We start from the raw sequence: 12,027 nt of genomic DNA on the forward strand, positions 1-12,027 counted from the left end.
TTTGGCCACCTCATGTGAAGAGTTGACTCATTGGAAAAGACTGATGCTGGGAGGGATTGGGGGCAGGAGGAGAAGGGGATGACAGAGGATGAGATGGCTGGATGGCATCACCGACTCGATGGACGTGAGTTTGAGTGAACTCCAGGAGTTGGTGATGGACAGGGAGGCCTGGCGTGCTGCAATTCATGGGGTCGCAAAGAGTCAGACACGACTGAGCAACTGAACTGAACTGAACTGAACTGAATCCACTAGAATGTAAACTCCATGAGAGCTGGGATTATTTTTTTCCTTAATCCTCCATGATGAAGTAAGCACTCGAAATTTCACTTTACCAGTAATAAACCCAAAGAATGCAAGTTTCCTATAAAACAGAATTTAAAAGAGAAATAATAAAGCAGTGAAAGGAAAAATATAATTCAAAGAGAAATTAGCTCATATTTATATATTCATAGATATAACTTTTAACATAATTTTTTAAACATTCAGATATCATCATGTTGTACTTATGATTGCACAAGCAATATAAGAAGCCAAAGATCCTAAATACTAACTTCAAGAGATCTTCATACATTGATATACCAGCACCTCATCACTCATACCTAATTTTTATTTCCTTGCTAAGAGAAAAATCAGTATCCTAAAAAATTTTTTTAAATCATTATCTTTTATAATGCTATGAACAGTAATTAAAGATGATGAGGAAAATTTGTGTTACCATCATGTGCAATGTTGTGAGATATAGTTTTTTGTTTCTTTCCAGCAAGTACATTCCATGAGGTATTAAATCTTGGATAGCTGATGCATAAGACTAAAATAGAATAGTATGCCATGAGGAAAACATCAGGAAAATTCCTGACATTTGCCCTCTCGTATTTTTGGTGATCAGGTTGTGACATCAGATTTCACCCTGACATTAGTGGAGAAAACTGTTTAATCAAGCTAACATTGTTACTTCAATTTTTGGTAACTCCTCTAACATTAAATGTTCTTCTTTTCTCTTCATCCTTCCTACAAAATTATTCCCTTTTCAGTCTTTCTGTTCTTTTTCCCTTTACTAACTGCCTGGGGAAAATAGTAAGAGTTATTTTAATTTGAACCCTGTTGCTTTTGGAAGTCTGGAGGTAGAATGTGGAAATGACTCTCCTCTTGGGTAATCTCTCATATTTGAGTGTATATAAATGTACAAATTGTCTCAAATTGCGAGTCATTCATGTTCTAGTGAATCACCTTGGGGTTTTTGTTTAACTTCATGTACACATTTTTTAATTAACCATATCCTCCATTCTTGGCACATTCATGATCAATCTGCAAGGTTCTTGTCTTATTTCAAGTTCTCCCTTCATTTCTTCCTTCACATTCCATATATGCCATAGATATAAGTCTGTATTCTTGAAAAAGAGTGTTTCTTGTGCATGCGTGTGTTATTCCAGTACAGAGGTTGTATTACGCTATTTCTTATGTTCGCATAGAGTATCAAGGATAGATCTTAACAAAACTATTAGAAGAAAATTCTACATCATTACCTTTGTTTTACTTAATTTTTAGAACTGCTCATCTCTTTTTTCTAACTTTAGCATGGAATAATAGTCACATATAATCAGACATATTTAAAGTGTGCAATGTGATGAGATGATATACTGTTGTTTTTACCGGGGAGGTGAGCACTGGGGCCTCCCAGTGGCCATGTTGCTGGCCACCTCAGGTTGTCTCTAAAGGGAGGGCGTATACTGAGGCCCTCAGCGTTTTAAAACTTAGTTTTATTACTTTTGAATACTGATGTGTTCTACCACATTTTACTTGTTCATTCTCCTAGGTTTTTTAAAATTAACTTTTATTGGAGTACAGTTGACTTACAATGTTGTGTTAGTTTCAGATGTACAACAGAGTGAATCAGTTATCAGTTCAGTTCGGTCCCTCAGTCGTGTCCAACTCTTTGTAACCCCATGAGCTGCAGGCCTCCCTGTCCAACACCAACTCCTGAAGTCCATCCAAACCCATGTCCATCGAGTGGGTGATGCCATCCAACCATCTCATCCTCTGTCGTCCCCTTCTCTTCCTGCCCCCAATCCCTCCCAGCATCAGAGTCTTTTCAAATGAGTCAGCTCTTCGCATCAGGTGGCCAAAGTATTGGAGGTTCAGCTTCAACATCAGTCCTTCCAATGAACACTCAGGATTGATTTCCTTTAGGATGGACTGGTTGGATCTCCTTGCAGTCCAAGGGACCCTCAAGAGTCTTCTCCAACACCACAGTTCAAAAGCATCAATTCTTCGGTGCTCAGCTTTCTTTATAGTCCAACTCTCACATCCATACATGACCACTAGAAAAACCATAGCCTTGACTAGACGGACCTATGTTAGATGGAATCAGTTATACATATACATATAACCACTCTTTTTTAGATTCTTTTCCCGTATAGATCATTACAGAGTATTGAGTAGCGTTCCCTGTGCTGTAGAGTAGGTTCTTATTAGTATCTGTTTTGTGTACAGTAATATTTGTTGTTGTTGTTGTGCAGTCACTCAGTAGTGTCCAACTTTTTGCAACCACATGGACTGCAGCACACCAGGCTTCTCTGTCCTTGTCAGTCTCAGTCTCCTAGTTGATCCCTCCCCCTCTTCTCCCTTGGTAACCGTAATTTTGTTTTCTGCATCTGTGACTCTATTTTTGTTTTGTAAATAAGTTCACCTGTACCATTTCTTCTAGGTTCCACATATAGACAATATCATATGCTATTCGTCTTTCTGTCTGACTTACTTCACTCCATGTGACAATCTCTAGGTCCATCCATGTTGCTGCAAATGGCTTATTTCACTCTTTTGCGGCTGAGTAGTATTCTATTGTGGAGAAGGCAATGGCACCCCGCTTCAGTACTCTTGCCTGGAAAATCCCATGGATGGAGGAGCCTGGTGGGCTGCAGTCCATGGGGTCGCTAAGAGCTGGACACGACTGAGCGACTTCACTTTCACTTTTCACTTTCATGCATTGGAGAAGGAAATGGCAACCCACTCCAGTGTTCTTGCCTGGAGAATCCCAGGGATGGGGGAGCCTGGTGGGCTGCCGTCTATGGGGTCGCACAGAGTCGGACACGACTGAAGCGACTTAGCAGCAGCAGCAGCAGTATTGTATTGTAAAAATGCACCACATCTTCCTTACCTATTCCTGTCAATGGACATTCTTGTTGCTTCTATTTCTTGGCTATTGTAAATAATGATGCAATAAACATTGGGGTGTGTGTATCTTTTTGAATTATGGTTTTCTCTAAGTATATGCCTAGGGGTGGGATTGCTGGGTCATATGCTCTATTTTTAGCTTTTTAAGGACCCTCTATACTTTTAGCATCATGTTTTTAACAATTTACACTCCTATAAACAGTGTAGAGGGGTTCCCTTTTCTCCACACCCTCTCCAGAATTTATTGTTTGTAGATTTTTTTGATGATGGCCATCCTTACCCATGTCAGGTGGAATCTTACTGTAATTTCTATTTGCATTTCTCTAATAATTAACAATACTGAGCATCTTTTCATGAGCTTTTTGTCTAGCTGTATGTATTCTTTAGAGAAATGTCTATTTAGATTTTCTGCCCATTTTTTAAGATTTATTTTTGATTGAAGGATAATGGCTTTACAATATTGTATTGGTTTCTGCCATACATCATCATGAATCAGTTACAGACATACATATGTCCTCTCCCTCTTGAACCTCTTTCCCACCTCTCACCCCATCCCACCCCTCTAGGTAGTCACAGAGCACCAGATTTGAGCTCCCTGTGTCATACAGCAAATTCCCACCAGCTATTTACATATGGTAATGTATATGTTGGACTGTGAAGAAGGCTGAGCGCTGAAGAATTGATGCTTTTGAAGTGTGGTGTTGGAGAAGACTCTTGAGAGTCCCTTGGACTGCAAGGAGATCCAACCAGTCCATTCTGAAGGAGATCAGCCCTGGGATTTCTTCGGAAGGAATGATGCTAAAGCTAAAACTCCAGTACTTTGGCCACCTCATGCGAAGAGTTGACTCATTGGAAAAGACTCTGATGCTGGGAGGGATTGGGGGCAGGAGGAGAAGGGGACGACAGAGGATGAGATGGCTGGATGGCATCACTGACTCAATGGACGTGAGTCTGAGTGAACTCCGGGAGTTGGTGATGGACAGGGAGGCCTGGTGTGCTGCGATTCATGGGGTCGCAAAGAGTCGGACACGACTGAGCAACTGATCTGATCTGATCTGAATGTATATGTTTCCACGTTACGCTCTCTACTTGTCCCACCCTCTCCTTCCCGTAATTCGTCCGCAAGTCTGTTCTCTATGTCTGTGTCTCCGTTGCAGCCCTACATATAGTTTCATCACTACCATCTTTCTAGATTTCATATTCTGCCCATTTTTTGATTGGTTTGTTTGTTTTTTGATATTGGCCAAGCTGCATGGCTTGCTGGATCTCAGTTCCCCTACCAGGAATTGAATCTGCCACAGGAGTCACAGACCAGAATCCTAACCACTAGGCGATCAGGGAACTTCCATTCTCCTAGTTTTTGGTACCTGTGTTAGTTCCCTGCCACAAGAAACTGCTCTTTAAAAATCTTTATCTGTGTTCCCTTATGGACTTACATGAGTGTTTCCTTGGAGTATATGCTGTTTCATCAAAGGTATATGTGTTTTTACTCTGGTTACTATGGCCTATTACAGCAGAAGGGCAGCATCGATTTACACTCCCACCAGCTAGCTCTACATGAAGGCTTCCTTCAGGAACTTCTTTACAAAATTTAGTATGCTTCCAGTGGCTGTTTGGTATGCCTTAATTTCCGAAATGGAGGGCCACAATATCCTCAGATCCTTCATAACTTCATAGTCTGTCTTCTAGAGGAAAAGAGAATTTGACCAAAAGTCCTAGACCTGACCTTTAATTGTCTGAATTAAGTCATCTACCTCAAGCCGTCCAAACACTGTGGCCAAAAGAATCACATGTGAGAATTAAATAATTGATTGCCCTGAGTAAAATCTTAGTGTTCTTACCTAGGGTGAAATGGATGCTGAGTGGCCAAAAACAACAAGTGCTCATTGAAGAATATATTCTTAAAACTACAGCCTTGTGGTTAGGGGATATGATCAACCCATAACCCTAATCCCAGCCATAACTTCTCTGAGCAATATCCAATAAGTCTCAGTTTTCTGTTTCTACATAAAAGACCACCTCAAAATGTAATGGCGTAGAACAGCAACCATTTATTTACTCATAATTCTACAAGTGAACTCGGCTGGGTGGTCCTTCTGGGGTTTTTGCATCTACAGTTTCTCACGTGGTTACCACAATCTGGTAGTTTATCTGGGGCTGGAAAATCCAAGAGGGCCTCACTCACGTTAGCTGGGGCTAACCTCTCCAACAAGATTGCCTGGGTTCCTTACACAGAGGTGATCCAAGAACACAAGCTTCAGTACAAGAGCACATAGCAAGTCTCTGACCCAACATTTGCTGATGCCTCATTGGTCAGAGCACGTCCCATGGCCAAGCCCAGAGTCACTCGGGGAAGGAGGTACATAAGGGAAGGAGTACCAGATATGTGATTCATTGCTGTTGCTGTTGTTAGTCACAAAGTTGTGTCTGAGTCTTTGAAACCCAATGGACTATAGCCTGCCAGGCTCCTCTATCCATGGGATTTTCCAGGCAAGAATACTGGAGTGGGTTTTCACTTCCTTCTCCAAGGGATCTTCCCAACCCAAGGATCAAACTTGTGTCCCCTGCATTGCAGGCAGATTCTTTACTGATGAGCCACTAGGGAAGCCGTCTATGATTCATTGGTGGCTGTTAAAATAAGAATCTACCAGGGACTTCCTTGGTGGTCCAGAGGTTAAGACTGCATGCTTCCAAAGTAAGGGGCCCATGTTCCATTCCTGGTCAGGGTACTAAGATCCTACATGCGGTTCTACCAAACAAACAAATTTTTAAAAATTTTGAAATTTGCATATGCACATTTTTGCATATGACTTTTGCATAGTCACAATTCAAATACTATTGAATTGTGCAAGTAAAGAAAGTGAACTGTATGGTATGTAAATTATAACTCAATTAAAAAAATTTTTTTAATCTACCATGCTAGAAGACAGATGTTTCCATGGCATACTACCTTACAATGGTGAGTTTTATTGAGAGTCACCTAGGGAAGAGATACAACTTCCTGGCCAAAACCTGAAACCAAGTAGGACAAGCCCAGAGAAAAAAGTTGGCTCTTCTGGCTTGAGACACCCTGGGAGGCTGAAGGAGCACTGAGGTGATGGGTTCTAAGATGACAGCTCCCCATGCTGGATGACATGACATGACAGCTCCCCATCATGGATATTCCAGAAAGGAGCTCAAGGTACAGACAGAATACAGGCAATGTGGCTTTGGGCTTTTGCCAGCTCTTTAAAGCTGAAAGACATCTATTGAACAGGTTTTCTGAGCCATGGAAGCAATCTATGGCAAACACAGCTGCTGTCCATCCAATGTTCATTCTTCCCTTTGTCCTTAGCACCCCATTTTATTCAAGGAAGCAATCTTCTCTGCTTAAAAACTGTATTGATGAGCCTCCCTTGACACTTAGCATGGCCATGTGAAACAAAGTTTGACTAATCAAATGTAAGTAGAAGTTGTTGGGTTAAAGTTTCAGGAAGGTTGTTTCTAAAGGTAGGGCATAGACTGAAGCCTGTGGTCCTTTCTCTTCTTCTTACCTGGAAAATGTACATGATCGCTGGAGCTCAGCAGTCATATTAGACCATGAAATGAACTTGAGAATGGAACCCTTATGCTCAGGATGGTGGAAAAGAAAAAAATCAGCGTCTGAGTCCCCAGTGATAGACCTGCAGGCTTCTTTTACAGGAGTGAATCAACTCACATTTTTTAGTTTTTGGTCAATACATATGAACCTAATGCTAACTTGTATATCAAAGTAGGTTGAGTAACTTGTATTATGTAAACTGGGATATTTGTATGGCTTTTTAAAACTTGCTTTTATTTTCCTTGTGTTCTTTCCTGTTATACCAAAAAGTCTTTTGAAGATATTCCTCACTGGTGGGTCTATAGACACCCCCTCCCCCTCCAGATTCACTCTTAGTTATTCAGATGGGAAAGATGACCTGGTCTAGAAGCTCCCTCCCAGTCACTCCATTGCTGTTCAGAAGACTCATAAAGTGCCTGTGCTGTCAGGAGCAGAGTTCATGCATAGCCTCCACAAAATAGACTTCACCTTGTGACTCAGACAGTAAAGAATCTGCCTGCAATGCGGGAAACCCAGGTTCAATCCCTAGGTCTGGAAGATCCCCTGGAGAAGGGAATAGCAACCCACTCCACTATTTTTGCTTGGAAAATCCCAGGGACAGAGGAGCCTGGCAGTCTACAGTCTATGGGGTTGCAAATAATCAGACATGACTGAGCAACTAACACTTTCATTACTTTCACTTTGGCAAAACCGACTTAACTAGTGCTATTGTGAGTACCCAGTTTGACCGCAGCAGAGACCATTCTCTGGGTGAGCCATTCACCTCTCTGAAGGGAGGCTAACTACACTGAACCCCTTCCTCTGGGTAGCAGTGTATTTTCACTGAAATGTACATTTATTCTGTATTTAGATTCGTCTCCTCACAATGCTTTTGCCAGCTCCACTATCTGTGGAATTACTGTCCTGGTATCCCATACACCATCCCTTATGACCAAGGAATTAACTTAACAATGAAAAAAGGTAGGTAATATTCTCATTCCCGTGAGATCTGCAGATTTTATCATATACTCACCACTGATCAGAAGCAGAAGGTTTTCAAGTATGTAGGAATGACCTATTTGAGTTTCAGTCAATACACACTGCTATTGCTCCCAGAGCCAAAGTACATGGATCTAGGAATGAAGAAACAGAAATGGGATTCACCTTTCGTTATTACTCGTCAGTCAGTTCAGTCATGTCATGTCTGGCTCTTTGTGACCCCATGGACTGCAGCACACCAGGCTTCCCCGTCCATTACCAATTCCCGGAGCTTGCTCAAACTCACGTGCATCGAGTCAGTGATGTCATCCAACCATCTCACCCTCTGTCATCCCCTTCTCCTCCTGCCTTCAATCTTTCCCAGCATCAAGGTCTTTTTAAATGAGTCAATTCTTCGCATCAGGTGGCCAAAGTATTAGAGTTTCAGCTTCAGCATCAGTCCTTCCAATGAATACTCAGGACTGATTTCCTTTAGGACTGACCAGTTAGATCTCCTTGCAGTTATTCCTAATGACCCACTTTCAAATTTTACGCTCCCATCTCTGTGCCTCTGGGTTCTGCTGGTTTTGAACCTATGAAGGAATGATTTCACAATTGACAGTGGCTACTTGGGATCTTCATACCAATGGGTAAACAAGCAAAAAATGGGATAAGTCCTAAACTGGTCCTAAATTGGCCAGAAAGATTGATCCTGACTGTCAAGGGGAACTCAGTATGCTGAAACACAGTGTGAGCAGGAGAAATATGAATGGAATCCAAGAGCTCCCAGGAGGGGCCTCCTCCCACATCAATACAAGTGATAAACAGATACAGGAGCATATCTGAGCCAGGAATCAGACTCTGTGAATTAAAGGTTGGGGCCAACTCAGTGAGTGAAGAGCACTAACAAGCTGAGATACCGACTGAAGTCAAGGAGTCCATGGCATGGTGAAGTCCCTAAACCCAATTACAATCTCCTGACTTGGTACAGATACAAGGGACTTAATCTCTACTCATGTTTCCATCCTCTTTCTATCCCATGTATGTTTCTGTATTCTACCTATTTTCTGCTTTTCTTTCTCTCTGTTTGCTCCACTGTCATACTGATGACTTTACAATGTGGTCCATCAGCTGTGGAATATTGAGATGGGAACACCACAGAATTAGAGAAATAATGGACCCTATCAAGAAATCCTGGGACTTCCCTGGGAGGCGGGGGGGGGGGGGGGGGGGGCGGGGGGGGTCCAGTGGCTAAGCCTCTAAGCTCCCAGTGCATGGAACCAGGTTCCATCCCTGGTTGGAGAACTAGATCCCACATGCCATAACTGAGGGTTCTCACGCCACAACAAAGACCCGGTCCAGCCAAATAAATTTTTTTTTAAAAAGAAATTCTGATTCAGAATCCTGTTACTATGACCAGTGATGTGATTTGAGTTGTTCTGTGCATTTTTAGGTACATAAGGACTAACTCCCGGTGTTTGGTGATTTTCTTGTTTGGCTGTGAGATATGGGGATATTATTGAGGGTGAAAATTGAGAGGCCAAGGTGCTGGCTGCAATGAATATTCATCAGGCTTTTTCACCCCCTAACAGCCTCCCCAGCCTCCACTCCTCTCAATTTTAAGGTGATATAGGTGGAATTCAGTGCTCTGCCTTCTGCTGTGGAAGTCAGGTCACTTTTCATTTATTACAAAATGTCAGTACATGCATTTATTTTTCAACATATACTAAAAGTATCATCATTGTTTAGTTTCTAAGTCATGTCTGACCCTTTTGCAACAACATGAACTGCTCTTCTGTCTGTGGGATTTCCCAGGCAAGAATACTGGTGTGGGTTGCCATTTCCTCCCCCAGGGGATCTTCCCAACCCAGGGATCAAACCCATGTCTCCTACATTGTCGGGCAGATTCTTTACCACTGAGCCACCAGGGAAGCCCATCAAAAGAGGTACTGCTAATCACTGCAGATGGTGACTGCAGCCATGAAATTAAAAGACGTTTACCCCTTGGAAGGAAAGTTATGACCAACCTAGATAGCATATTGAAAAGCAGAGACATTACTTTGCCAACAAAGGTCCATCTAGTCAAGGCTATGGTTTTTCCAGTGGTCATGTATGGATGTGAGAGTTAGACTGTGAAGAAAGCTAAGTGCCAGAGAATTGATGCTTTTGAACTGTGGTGTTGGAGAAGACTCTTGAGAGTTCCATGGGCTCCAAGGAGATCCAACCAGTCCATTCTAAAGATCAGTCCTGGGTGTTCTTTGGAAGGAATGATGCTAAAGCTGAAACTCCAGTACTTTGGCCACCTCATGCGAAGAGTTGACTCATTGGAAAAGACCCTGATGCTGGGAGGGATTGGGGGCAGGAGGAGACGGGGATGATAGAGGATGAGATGGCTGGATGGCATTATGGACTTGATGGACATGAGTTTGAGTGAACTCTGGGAGTTGGTGATGGACAGGGAGGCCTGCCGTGCTGCGATTCATGGGGTCTCAAAGAGTCGGACACGACTGAGTGACTGAACTGAACTGAACTGAATAAGTAAGAGGAAAGGGCTCTACTCCTGAGGGTTTCTGTTGTAAGACCTAAAAAATGAGCATGGAATAGTCATAGAGTGAATTCCAAGTAAATTACTAACATGTCAGGTTTTTAGAATTCAGCCAGTCCCATCCTTTTATTTCACAGACACGAGAGCCTCACAAGTTCAATGCATGCCCAGTGCCACCCAAGGAAGCAAAACCAAGAACTAAGGCATCATGACTCTGTCATTCCTAAGGAGGATACATCTTCTTGTCTCATCATATATTATGTTATTGAGAACCTTGAGCATTTTTCTTCTGAGCCTGAAGTGTGTGGGGGTGTTACTCAGTGATTGTTGAGTATTTGACCTGATTTTCTAAATGTTCTAAATTCTGAATTTTATCAAGTCATTTTTTTTTTACAAAATCTCAAAGCTCATTTTTTTTAGGAAAAGATGGTTTTAATTCGGTTTTGATTCTATTTGATTTATCCTCTCCGAGTGAATCACTTGTTCTTCAAAGTCCTTGTGTTCCCCACTGTCATCGTGAGTAGCCACCCTTCTATTTCTCAATGGGAGTTATTTTTAAGCTGCTAGAGCTACAGAGATCAAATGGAGCCTTTGGTTGACACATCTTTTACACGGCCAGTTACTGGTCTTTGGAGAAAGATTCACGTTGTGTAAAATTTGCATTGAGGGAGTCGTATTTTCGTCACAGCTATTAAAGATGAGGAAGCAAAATAAGATTGTTTTCTTCTTTGAACAAGGAAAAACCATGAAGATCTAGCTCAAGGAAACTAAAAAACAAATTTCAATACCCAAAAGGTATTCTGTATTATGGAAGAAACTTTGCCCACACAGGGCTTGGGCAATCCTAAAACCTCAGAAGCACAACGGACCCTGTCTGGATGTTGCTATAAACTGGGAAAGTGTATTGAGAATAGGCATAGAATTCGAACCCCAGGCAGCTTTTGGATGCTTACAGTTAAGGAGAGAAAGAAGGTGTTCTAAAATGTACCCGGAATTTGTTTCAGTCAGGTGTGGTGAGGTGATAAGGGGCTTCCGAGGTGGCTCCGTGGTAAATAATCTGCCTGCCAATGCAGGAGATGAGATGAGACACGGGTTCAATCCCTGAGTCAGGAAGATCCCCTGGAGAAGGAGATGACAATACCCACTCCAGTATTCTTGCCTGGAGAATCCCATGTACAGAGGAGCCTGGTGGTCTACAGTACATAGGGCTGCAAAGAGTTGCACACTACTGAACATAACTGCCTTTGAAAGTACAGTTCACCGCTTACATTTCCCAAGTAACGGGGTTTGACACAGCCCCCAGCACCACGTGGGGAAGCACCAAGTCAGTCAGTGGGTCAAGAGAGAGGAGAAAAGGAGAAAGTATGAAAGAGCTTTTATTGTCGTTTCTGTGGGAAGGAATGGGTGAGGCAGGGTTGGCAAGTTTGAACAAGCATAGAATCGAATCATTTGAATAATTAATTTTGTAACAGGATTCCAGGCTGTAGGAGTGGTCTCCTGTTGTCCAGATCTCAATTTTTAAGGCAGGGAAATTGGTTTGGTGTCTAGTGGCTGGGGACAGGGCCCTTGGATGGATTACTGTACACAGGAAAGTTCCGCTTACAGGTGAGTTGCTTACCATCTCTAAGAAGCAGTTCATCCTGGGGGGGCAAGTCTCTCTCTAGACAGTAAGACCGCTCCAAGATGTCAAAGTATCACAAAATAAAGATATGATTAATACAGAAGGCATCTATTGAGCAAGTCATTCTTAGGCAAAGTTAACCAAAAATAAAAT

The sequence above is a fragment of the Bos indicus x Bos taurus genome, chromosome 20 (assembly GCF_003369695.1).
Source record: "Bos indicus x Bos taurus breed Angus x Brahman F1 hybrid chromosome 20, Bos_hybrid_MaternalHap_v2.0, whole genome shotgun sequence".
Classification (NCBI taxonomy): domain Eukaryota; kingdom Metazoa; phylum Chordata; class Mammalia; order Artiodactyla; family Bovidae; genus Bos; species Bos indicus x Bos taurus.